Raw genomic sequence first — 13,142 nt, 5'->3', positions numbered from 1 at the left:
AGGATATTTCTTGAGCTACCTGTTGGATACCCCTTTCTTGACTTCAGGGAAAGGAGGAAGCCCTCACGAATCTCTTTGCAATCTTCTCCTGTCTCCACTCTTTTATATCTTCAGTGTAACTGAGAGGTTTCAAGCCAGGTAACCAGTCTTAAACTTCTTTTGTAGTAAATTTTGTATACAGCCTAGCACTTCCTTTAGAAAGTAGCATCTATTATAACTTGGTAGCTGATTCAAAACTTCAATCTTATGTCTTGTGGCATGTATAACAGAAAAAGAACTGGGAAAACCCTAAATGTTTACCAGTTATTGGTTCAATAAAGTATAGAATGTCCATGCCATAGAGTATTAGGCAGTAGTTAAAAAGAATAGGGCCTGTCTCAATGTGTGAACATGAGATAGTGTCCAGGATGTATTACATGAGAAAGCAAATACTGTCGTCCCTCCCTATCCACATGGGATTGGTTCAGGAACAATGCAAGAATATCAAAATCTGAAAGTGCTCAAGTCCCTTATATAAAATGGTATATACTATTTGTATATAACCTCTGCACATCCTCCATATACTTTAAATCATCTCTAGATTACTTATAATACCCAAAACAATGTAAATGTTATGTAGTGGTTGTTATACTATGTTGTTTTTTTATTTGTATTATTTATTATTATATTGGATTTTTAAAATATTATCAATTCACAGTTGGTTGAATCCACAGATGTGGAATTCTCAGATACAGAGGGCCAACTGTATCTAGTATCACCTCATTTGTGCCTAAAAGAAGAGGAAATGGTCTTCATGTATAGTCTTTATGTGCACAGAATATTGCTGGTTGTATATCTTAGAACCTGGAATAGCCACTGCTTCTAAGTTAAGGGCAATTTTTTTTTTTTTTTTTTTTTTTTTGAGATGGGATCTCACTCTGTTACCCAGGATGGAGTGCAGGAGCATGAACATGGATCACTGCAGCTTCGACTTCCTGAATCAAGCAATCCTCCCACCTCAGCCTCCCAGGTAGCTGGGACTACAGGTACACGCCATCACACCCGGCTAGTTTTTGTATTTTTGGTAGAGACAAGGTTTCACCATGTTGACAAGGCTTGTCTTGAACTCCCAGGCTCAAGCGATCCACCCACCTCAGCCTCCCAAAGTTCTGGGATTACAGTCGTGAGCCACGAAGTAAAGGGTCTTAAAGGCCGGACCTGGGAGAATTACTTTCACAGTGTATTATTTGGTACTTTTGATTTTTTAAAATATAAATGTAATGTATATATTACATTTTAAATTCCCAAAGGATTATACAGTCATTTAAAAATTATGGTTGTGAAGATTAATATGGCAGCATGAAAAGTTTTTATGATGTAAAGTGAGAAAAGCAAACATCCGTAGTCAGTACGTGCATTCCAATTTCAACTATGTAAAAATAAGCAAATTTAAAAAAGACTTAAAGAAAAATGAACAAAATTTAAGAGTAGTTATGTTATAGCATTGGGATTTTCCATAGTTATAAAATCAACTTTATTGAGGTATAGTTTATATGCAAAAATGCATCTATTTTAAGTATACATTTGGAAGAATTTTCACAAATTCATATAGTCACATAACCATCACCACAATCAAAACACAGAACATTTCCATTATTCCAAAAAGTTTCCTTGTACTTTGTCTCATTCAATCCTGGTCTGCAATCAACGATGAGTTTTCTGTCACTATAAGTTAGATTTTATTTTCTGTCACTATGAAGTAGAATCATATACTATGTACTCTTTTTGTGTCCTGGCTCCTTTTGCTCAGCATAATATCACATCCATCCTCTCCTTCTTCCTTAGAAACTGCATCCTGGGCAATATCCTCAGCTGAAAGATTACACTTCCCAGCCTTCCTTGCAACTAGATGTAGCCATATGACAAAATGATGTCCAATGAAGCATAAATAGAAATGTCATGTGAGACTTTTGGAAAAGCCTCTGTAAAAGTGAGGAGCAGACACCCTTTTCTTTTTCTTCTCCTTTCTCTTGCTGTTGCCCTGGAATGTAGACCTGACGGATGGAGCTCTGGCAATCATCTTGGAATATGTAGTGACCTTAAGGATGAACAGAAAAGAAAATGAGCCTGGGCCTTTAATGACACAGTGGAGCTGCCCTCTCAGCTTGGCTCTCTTCTTCTTAGTCTGCTTTTATATGAAAATATATACATATCTTGTTTAAGCACAAATATTTTGGGTTTTTCTGTTATTTGTTGCTAAAAGTAATTCTAATTATTTCATAAGCCTTAATGCATTTTTAAATTATGCATTTTTTGATCAAAAATTAAATTGTAACATAAAAAATAAAACTTTATACTAAGATCTGACAAAAACCGTTTAAGAAAAACATTACAGGCTGGGCGCGGTGGCTCACGCCTGTAATCCCAGTGCTTTCAGAAGCTGAGGTGGGTGGATCACCTGAGGTTCATTCGAGACCAGCCTGGCCAACATGGCGAAACCCTGTCTCTACTAAAAATACAAGAATTAGCCGGGCATGGTGGCGTGCACCTGTAATCCCAGCTACCCAGGAGGCTGAGGCAGGAGAATAGCTGGAACCCAGGAGGCAGAGGCTGCTGTGAGCTGAGATCGCACCATTGCACTCCAGCCTGGGCTTCAGAGCAAGACTCTGTCTAAAAAAAAAAAAGAAAGAAAGAAAAAGAAAAACATTACAGACCAATATCCCTCAGGAACATAGATGCAAAAATTCTCAGCAAAATATTAGCAAATTGAATCCTCAATATATAAAATGAATATGCATGACCAAATGAAAGGTTGACTCAGCATTAAAAAATGAATCAATGTCTGTAGTCCCAGCTACTTGAGAAGCTGAGGCAGGAGGATCACTTGAGCCCAGGAGTGTGAAGCTGTAGTGCACTATGATCACTCCTGTGAACTGCCACTGTATTCCAGCCCAGGCAACATAGCGAGACTTCATCTCAAAAAAAAAAAAAAAAAAAAAAATCAATGTATTAATAATTCTCCACAGAATAAAAGAGAAAATCAAATAATCATCTCAATTGATGCAGAAGATGCATTTGACAAAATTAATATTTCTTTATGATAAAAATTCTCAGCAAACTAAGAATAGACAGGAACTTCTTCAACTTGACAAGGAGCGAATCTGAAAAAAATTACAGCTAACAACATAATTGTGAAAGACTGAATGCTTTCCCCTAAGATAGGGAACAATAAAAGGATAACTGCTCTGAACATATCTATGAAATATTGTGCTGGAACCCCTAGCAATGTCTAAGGCAACAAAAAGAAATAAAAGTCATAAAAGATAGGAAAGAAAAAGTAAAACTTTCTCTAATTACAGGTTAAAATGATTATCTACATGGACAATCCTATGGAATCTAAAAAAAAAAAATCACAATCCTTCTAGAATTAATAAGAGAATTTAGCAAGGTTAAAGGATACCAGGGTGATATACAAAAATGAATATACTAGCAACAAACAACTGAAAAATTAAAATTTTATAAATCCCATTTACAATAGCCTTGGAGAGCATGAAATATTTCGGGATACGTTTAATGAGTGATTTGTAAGACTTCTACACTGAAGATTATAAAACATAACTGAGGCTGGGCATGGTGACTCATGCCTGTAATCACAGCACTTTGGGAGATCAAGGTGGGTGGGTGGATTGAGCACAGAAGTTCGAGACCAGCCTGGGTCTCGAACAAGGTGTAACCCCATCTCTATAAAAAATACAAAAATTAGCCAGGCATGGTGGTGCACACCTGAAGTTCTAGCTACTCCGGTGGCTGAGACGACAGAATCGCTTGAGCCTAGGAGATCATGCCACTGCACTCCATCCAGCCTGGGTGGCGGAACAAGAACTTGTCTCACAAAAAAAAAAAAAAAATCACTGAGAAAAATTAAAGAATATTTAAATACATGAATAACTGTATCACCGTCTATGAATAGTGAAGACTCACTATTAGCAGGATGTCAGTTTCCCCCACATTGATCTATAGATTCAATATAGAATCTATATTCACATAATCCTGGGTGAAAACAGCTGGAGTTTTTAGACATTGACAAGCTGATTCTGACATATAAATTTACATAGAATTTAAAAAATAATACAATGAATCTAAAATAGAAAAAAATAAGACCAAGATTGTGACAAAGACACACATGAGGTTCTGCAATAGCACAGAGGAAGAAAGAATAGCTCTGATTAGGTGACTCAAGGGAGGCGCCTCAAAGGAGATGACTGAACAGTGCCGGCATCTGGGTGCTCAGGTAAGCATCTGAATTTTGAACAAAAAAAACAAACTTCCTGCTTGATCCTGGTTGAGAACTACGGGTTCAAACAAGGTGGTGCCTGTGGGGACAGAGAAGGGAGAACAGTTGGAAGAGAGGATGGATATGAACACCAACTGGACTTGGTGGAAGAAAAAAATCCAATTAACTCTGGTTTCCAGCTTGGGCAGCTGGGTAGATAATGATTTCATATTCCAGGATTTGGGAAATGGAAAGCAGATTAGTTTTATGCATGGCAGTGGGGATGAGAGAGAGGTTGAGAGAAAAATGATCTCTACACACCCTCCAGAGAGCTCAGAAACTCAGTCCCCCCAAGTGGGTCCAGCAGGGCAGAGAGCTGGAGACAGGCTGACCCCAGCTGCCCTTTAGGTTTTGCCTCCAGTGGGGCAGACCCTGCTGCTGAGAAAGGTGTGCTCTGAGCATTTGTTGGACAGCTGCTGAATCTTAGGGCTCTGAGTTACTATAAAGCAACTTTTCTCCATGGTTTTGTTGTTTAGCATAGAATTTGTTAGCCCCTAGACAATTGTCCCTTGGTTTAGAATGCCGGAACAAATTTGACCCGTGGAGTCTAGTTCCAGGATTCTACTCACATTGTTCCACTGAAGAGATTTTAATAAAGGGATATTTCCAGGGATGACAGCCAGGCTAGGGAGCCGACCAGGGATGTGGAGGCACCCAGGAGCTCTCCACAGTGGAAGCTATTACCACATGGAGGCCAGAAGGGGCAGAGGGAGAGGATGGTATTACTGAGGCCCAGTGGAGACTGGAGCCATAGAGGAGGAGCTGGGCTCCTGGAAGAATGCAGCCATTGCCAGGCCAAGCCTCTGAATCAAGTGAGCGCAGACAAAAAATACACCCCATCACCACCCTCCTTATCCCTCAGTCTCCAACTGGTGCCTCCCACTGGCTAATGGTGATTGGAAGCCGGCCATCAGGGGAGCATGAGCAAAGAAGAGTGGAGAATGGACCAGGTGTGTAGGGTCAGGGGCAAACAAGATACCAACACAGCCACCCTGGAACACAGCCTGTGTAAAAGCAGGGGCATGGGTAACTTGGAGGAATGACAGAAAAACCATAGCACAGAAGTCAGGACTCTTGGATCCCCACCCCCACGCACACTGAGTGTTCTGGGAGGCATGCTGCTGGCATCTTAGGCCTCGACTGCTTTGGCTGCAAAATGAGTAGGCTGGACCATTCAGTTGAGTGAACATTGTAGCCTTCCACAGAGAGTCCCCTGACTCTGCTGTAAGTCAGCTGGCCTTCCCACCAAGCACAGACTGTGGCTCAACCCCAGGCAGACAGGAGTAGTGCTGGGCAAGGGGAGTGCCAGGGAGGCCTGGGACTGGCCAGCATCTGGGACTAGAGCTGATGTTCCTCTTTTCCAGCAAACCCATGGGACATGCAGAGTCTACCAGGGACTTTTCTTAAACGTACTTTTCACGGTGGTGAGGTACATTCAAAAAGAAACAAGAGTATTCATCTCCAGAGAGCAGCAGCTTCACAGACCTGTGTTGCTGTAGCTCCAAGTCCTGGTGCCCCCGCTCAGTTCCTGATAACTGAAGATGAAACTTGAACAGCAAAAGGGAAGTCTCCTGTATCAAATCCTGTTTCTAGATGGTTTCAGTTCTTAAAGACGTAGGATTCCATATTTTCTCACCCAATAAGCTGGAGGCAAAGAAGCTTCAGTGACCACCAACCACATTTGCACAGCCCTGGGGTGAAATGGGGCTGCGCCACAGAGCCTTTCTGGAATCCGGTTTGAAAGGGGGTCCCGATATTTCTAAAATGTGTCATCTTTCTCCTTATCTATGTAAAGAATTGGTCCAGGTAAGTGCACAGATTTGCTAAGTCAGCTCTGGGTCCCAGAGGGCCTCTTAGTTTTCTCCAATTTTGTACCTTCCTAGTTTCTACAGGGTCAGATGCCTCACAGGAGCACATGCTACTGTTTTCTTTTGCAGGTGGGAAGGGCCTGTTCACACTGGCTTCAAGGTCACTCACAGGCCGAGCTCAGGGAGTTGCTCACTCCTTTACTGTGCCCATGAAGTGTCCCTGGCCTCTGGGAGGACAGACAGAGACTGGGATCTCGCTGCCTTCAAAGTATTTTGTCACAAATACATGTTCGAATATGTGTTCTGCAGTTTATTTAAAGAGGATAAAGGAAGGAAACAAGAACAACAAAGAGAAAAATAAGAAAAAGAAAAGGTGGAACAGGTGGTTAGTAAGGGTTCCCAAGCATGTGGAAATACATAATAAACAAAGAAGGTGATGCGTCCCTTGAGGAAGAGGAAAGGGAAATGCTACCACAAAGATTTCACTGAGGCCCAAAGCGTTTTTCTCCTTGAAGTCAGACACCAGACACTGGAAGAGGTGGATACAAGATGCTGTGGCATCTTTCACATCAGGACACAGTCATTTGTTTACTTATTTACTTAAACAAACAACAACAATATGGCCGGGTGCGGTGGCTCAAGCCTGTAATCCCAGCACTTTGGGAGGCTGAGGCAAGTGGATCACCTGAGGTCAGAAGTTCAAGACCAGCCTGACCAACATGGTGAAACCCCCGTCTCTACTAAAAATACAAAAATTAGCCAGGCATGGTGGCGCGCACCTGTAGTCCCAGCTACTTGGGAGGCTGAGGCAGGAGAATCGCTTGAACCCAGGAGGTGGAGGTTGCAGTGAGCTGAGATCGTGCAACTGCACTCCAGCCTGGTGACAGAGTAAGACTCTGTCTCAAAACAAAACAAAACAAAGCAAAACAAAACAAACAAAAAAACCCAACCAATATAATGGGATGCATGCTGTGATTCAGAGTCAAGGGAAGCACATGGGAAAAGCTTCTGATCAAATTTGTCAGAGATCACAGAAGTCTTCTGAGGAAGCAGCGTCTAGCCTGTGCCCTAAAGGTGCTTAGGAGTTGGACAGAAATGAGGGGGAGGAATAGCAGATAGGAGGGCCTAATTCAGGATAAGGCAGCCCAGGACAGCGGAACAGGTGAGGTGGCCCAGGGACTCTCTGCTCCTTGGAAATTACACAGTCAATACATGATGCCCTGACTTTCTCGGTGTCTCTGTGCATTTGGGGGTAAATAAACATCTTCCAAAAACACTAGCTTCATTTGACACTGTTTAAAAATATGTTTTTAAAAAGGCAAAATCATGCTCTTATTTATATACGAAATATACAAGTGTTAAGACTTTTATTTATTGGAAATCATTAATCAATGAGGGAGCCAAGCAGTTGTAACCAGTTCAAAAGATAATCTGAAAAACAGGCATGTTTCCAGATTTGGAATATCAACATGAATGTGCAAATGGAGGCAAACTGGTCTTTCCAAGGGAGAGGAAGGGAAATAAATTGATCATCTACGGGAGGACATAATTTGCATGTCTATAGATAATGACTTTGCATTGTTCTGAATCAGCTACAATTGACAGAGTTGTCAAAGCTCAAAGACACTGCAAGACTCTTATCAGATAACTTGAGGGGTGTCCTCTAGACAATGCATAGTTACCTCTTGCACATTTTCCCTACATGGCCAGCCTGTCAAATTCTCTTGCTTTTTGTCTCCTCTGGCCAGGACCATGGGTGATTTGTGTACCCAACTCCTCTGTGCACACATGATAAATGAAGTAATCCTAAGCAAATATTAAGGACTTACACGGTAATGATGTAGAACAGATAGAAATGTGATAACTGTATTTACAGCATTTAAATGAAATTAAAGTTAACAACTGAAGAGATTTGTGTCCTGTGTCTATTTCTGTCTCACATCTCCATCGTCATCATCAGCCTATTGTCACTTTCATCACTGTTATTACAAGGCCTTTCTTAAGCAACGTCTTCGCTAATTTATGGGAACGCCACATTTACAACAGGCAAACTGACCTGGATGATGAATTCTAGGAGCAAAGAAAGTAGGTTATGTCCATGCTCTTAAATGGGGAAACAACAATGAGAAATTCATATCACAAATATGAAAGTGATTTTGTAGGGGTTGGAGTAGGGGGTAAAGGCTTACCTGGGATGAAGACAACTAGGGAGGGAGTACCCATTCAGTCAGTCAGTCACACAGATTTTTTTTTTTTTTTTTTTAGTGCTTACCATGTGCTAGGCCTGGTGCTAAGCAACCAGGCGTATAGGAATGAATAAAACACTCTCTGACCTGTCGCTTACAATCTCAGTAGGCATGTTCCCTGTTCAGACCAGATGGTGGAGAGCATTAGATTTCCTCTAATCAAAATGAGACAGGTCTGGAGGTGAGATTTCGGAAGCGGTATGACAAGGGGCCCTTTCAGGTGTATGTGGGTGAGGGATGTGTCTTTATCTTGTGTGTCTTGTTTCCCCATGATGTACACAATGGGGACTTAACCTTTCATTGTTTGAACAATAATTTGTAAATGAATAACTAATCAGTATTTTAATTATTTTATATTAGTATTTATTTTTATAAAAATTAGTTTATTGAAAGTAATATGATTATAATTTGCAAAAATGATTAATATTTAAATATTTATAATTAATATGATTTATGATTAGCATAATTTATTACTAATAAAGATTCCATATTCCAAATGGTTACAGCTAATTTGCAAATTAGCTGTAACAATTAAATAACTTCTGGGAGGTACTTTCATTTATTCTTTCCACTCTCAGCCTCAGGTTGCTGGCCGCCACTGTTGTTTCTCAAACTTTCTTGCTTTCTCAATTTCAGAAAGTACTGCCTGGTGAATTGAATCTTCTCTGGGTTTGTAACATTCTGGAAGGTACTTTTTGGTCTTACCATTAGCATGAAGGAAAGCCTAAGGAAGCTCTGTGAAAGCTGAGGATGCTTGGAAAATGGTCCTTCCTCTCAGGTTTCTGGGCAACAGTAATGATTACACATTGTCCAATAACCTGCCACCCTCAAGTTCAGACAACACAGGGGCCAACTCAGAGCACAGCAGAAGCTTATATCCTACACAAGGCAACTGAAAACCCAGTTCTAGATGAGTCTTGACGAAGAAATGAATAGATAAGTAGCAGGTTATTAAGGGAAATCAGGGAAGTTCCAGAGCCCATCTCTGGCCTTTCAGGATGGTGTGGTAGAATGCAAACAGTGGACTCTCCCTTGCACTTTCCCTCAGGGCTATGGTTAGAATTCTGGTCTAGTAGCCTTTGTTCTGATCTGTGATGATATTTCTGGTCTTCTTAAGAATATCATACCAGAAAAAGGTGATGCTAGAACAGCCAAGAGAGCAGGTGAGCTGTTTCAAGGGGCAGTTTGTAATGAACACAGCCTTGGACTTAGGGGTTCAAGCCCTTCAAGCGTACCATCCCAAGAGCACCACCACTGCTAAATACAAACTTTTGGTGTGGGTCACGCTAATGGAGACGATGTCCATGGTGGTGGTGTTGACCACACCTATCTCCTTTGTCTCACATAGATAGGGTAGGATACTTTCATCAAGGTAGTCCATTTCCAAATGGGCACTCCAGAAAAGTTCCCATGACTCCAAGCATACAGCAGTTTCCAGAGATTCGGGCCTTGGTTGGCCACATCCTCAAATCTCAAATTATGCAGCATTATGGGAGTGTGGAGGAACTTCCCCCAGCACACCCTCTTGTGGATTCAGCAAAACCTCCCCAGGAGAAGGGATGAGTTAGATTCAGAGAACAAGGATCCCCATTCCCTCCTTCCCTTTCCCATCCCTCTTTCCTTCCCTTCCTCCTCTCCATTCTTCCTTCTTTCTTTTTGCTCCCTGGCTCTCTTCTACAAGCCTCCTTCATGCAGCACAGATGACCCTGCCAGGACTTCTTGGACCTCAAGGGAGGGAAGGTGTTTCACTGAGAGCTGGGGCCTCCTTTTTTTTTTTTTTTTTTTTTCTAGTTCTTGCTGGGGCAAAGCCCACAGCCCTGTGTCAGTAAATACCTCCCCGGGTGGCAGAGACCCTAGTGGTGGGAAAGAAGAGAGGGGCTTTTGGGACTCTCGCTTTCCTGTCTGTTAGAGTCATCATTCTTTACCAAGATCTGGGGTCAAAACTGGGTCCTGATTACTGAATGGAAACCCCAAGGTTCAAGGCTGGCTGGTGCAATATAGGGCGGGATTGCGGACAGGAAGTGGTGTGACTGTGTGGGTGTGAAGGAAGGACTTCCTCCCTCTCTGACACTTTCTATGCCGAGGGGGCCTTTCTCAGGCTGCCTTCCTTCCAAACCCAGCAGGCAGCCACTCTGAGACTTGAGATACAGATGCCCAGCACAAGGCCTGGTGCCCAGCGGCAGTACGAATAGAACCACACAAATCCAGTCCTCAGCAGCTTGTCTACTCCCCTAGTCCCTCCTGGAAGAATACAGCACCTTCTCAGGCTTATACTCTGCAGAATTTTTACTTTTTCAGGTAGGAGTAGCCCTAGGGGACATTTGTTTTTCAGGACTCTGGTCCCGTCTCCAGTTATCTCGGAGGGGATATGACCCTCAGCACCATGGGCTGCCTTAGTTTTGGTTCCCTTCTTCCAAATGTATTGTTTTCACATTGAAAGTAGAGGCAGTCTTGATCCTCCCAAAATTCAAGCTCAACCTCAAGCTCAACACAGCAGCTAGGGAGGAGGACACCTGATTCAGTGGCCAATTTGAATAAAGTTCTCGATCACAGACAGATAAAGCAATTAACATATTGCAGCAAAGCAGCTGGATCTGGGAGACATTTAGGAGACACAATGGACAGGACTTGGTAGATTAGCTTGGGAACATAGAGAAATCAATAGGTTTCTAGCCAGGTGGGTGACGGACCCTTGATTAAATAGGTAAAAACAGATTAAGAAGCATGTTTGAGGGGAAGACAATGAGATCATGAGTGTATCTTGGGCCATGTTGAGTCATTGAGTGGGATGTGCCTTGAAACATCCTCTGAGGGACACCTAACAGGCAGTTGGATGGATCCACAGGGCTGCCCCCTAGAGAGATAACTGGGCTCTGGATACAGATGGGAAAGTTATCAGCGTAGAGATAGATGGTGGCTAAGAAGAAGCAGGTAGAACAAAGAACAAAGGTAAAAGCCGTTGTCATAGGCTGTTGGGAAGTAAAGGAAAATAAGACGTGAGATGTGACCATTAGATTTACTAACCAGAGCTTACTGGTAAACTCCAAGGAGGCAATTTCAGTGAGAGGGTGGGAGAAAAGGCTGGAACCTATGATAGAGCCTGACAGATATTCACCAAACCCAGTTCTTCCTCCTACTGAACGCTTGACTAAATTTAATTTCCTGACCTCCCTTGTAGCTGGATGGGGCCAGGTGACCGAGTTCTGGCCATTGAACTGTGGGGAAGTAATGCACCAGTCACCTCCAGGACATAGTCCTTTGCCTCATCCCCCATGGACCCTCTCCTCCCCAGCCTCCCAGCCAGAGTAGAGGGGCTGGGGGATGGCAAGGCCTTCTACTCAAATGGAAGCTAGGGGACTAATGAGGATTATGACGTGGAGCCAGGGGATTACCTGAGGTCAGGCTGGATAGGGCTTATGGACAAGCAGGCCAATGGGGCCAGCAGGCCTGGACACCCTGGAGTTAGCAGTGGAGTAGGAGAGCATACAGTAGAACAGCAATGACCACAAGGGTCAGAGCAGGTCAGTGGACAGTCAGGACAGCTGGATTTTGGAAGTCGGGTCAGTCAGAGGGGTCCACAAGCCTGGAGAACTTGGAAGTTCTGCAGGATCAAGTTGAGACTCCTGGAGGCCACAAATTCCTGGAGTTGAAAGTCAACAGCAGCAAAACTCCTGCATGTGCCAGGCACACACTTCGTATGTTCCTACTCACCGCTGCAGAGACCCCCGGGGCCCCGGCTCTAAGTCCACCACCACAGACAGGGTGCTCATCTGAACCGTGCAGAAGGAAAGACAGGCCACATTTTGACACTAGCTGAGCTGCACCCAGTTTATCTCCTTGTTGCATCAACCTGACTCAATTCACAGAGGATCAGGTGGGAGACCACCTGAGGTCTCAGCCTTGTTCTGCTGCTCACCCATGGGGGACCTTGAGCAAGTCTCTTCCCCTCGCTGCACCTGAGCCCCTTCTCTGCAAAGTGGAGGGTTCAGAATGAATTATTTTAATGTCTCTTGTTTTAAAATCTTGCATCATGCTTTTCTGCCCCTGAACTCCCAGCAGGCAAGAGTTCTGTTCGCTAACAGCAGCCTTCCAACACGCCTGACAAGGGCAAGTTTGCAGCCTTCAGCCTGTGAGTGTTAGAGACCAGGCAGGCCTCCAGTAGGAAGGGGAACTCTCCCTAGGAAAGGGGGCGTTGAGAGGAGTAGCCCAGAGTCAGCAAGTCCTTCACCCCTGGGAGGGGGCTGCCTTCTATTTCTTTCTTGTTTCTTTTCTTCTTTAACCATCTACATTTACAACCAAGCACTTTCCTTTCTGTTCCCATTTCTTGTTCCCTTTATGATGGAATGGCTCCACCCTCCAGAACCACGTCTCTTCCAGGGAAAAAGAGAATTGGAGGATGGGAAGTGTCTTCCCAGTTGGCTTTCCTTGCTGGGGCCAACTTCAACCTGGCTTGGTTCTGCTTTTCCCAAAAGACGAGAGTCGGGCAGACAGGGCTTTTTGAAAAGAAATTGCTCTTCTCATCTACCCAAATATTTGTTTAAATAAAGAGACAAATTTCTCCACTCAGTTGTGACTCAGACTAATACAAAGTTTCTCCCCCATCCTACACCTACTACAGAACAAGAAGGTGGCCTGGGAGTGGACGGTGCAGTTGAGAAAACCAACCTGGAATAGAAAATGTCCCACGCAAGTCCAGCATGGGTGTGAGAGTTGGCCAAGGTGGAAGGCTGTGCAGAGCATGACAAAGACACGGGTCACACCCAGCATGCACCTTTG

Source organism: Rhinopithecus roxellana, chromosome 8, assembly GCF_007565055.1.
Source record: "Rhinopithecus roxellana isolate Shanxi Qingling chromosome 8, ASM756505v1, whole genome shotgun sequence".
NCBI lineage: Eukaryota > Metazoa > Chordata > Mammalia > Primates > Cercopithecidae > Rhinopithecus > Rhinopithecus roxellana.
The sequence above is the reverse complement of the archived record's forward strand: the minus strand, read 5'-3'. Positions refer to the sequence as shown.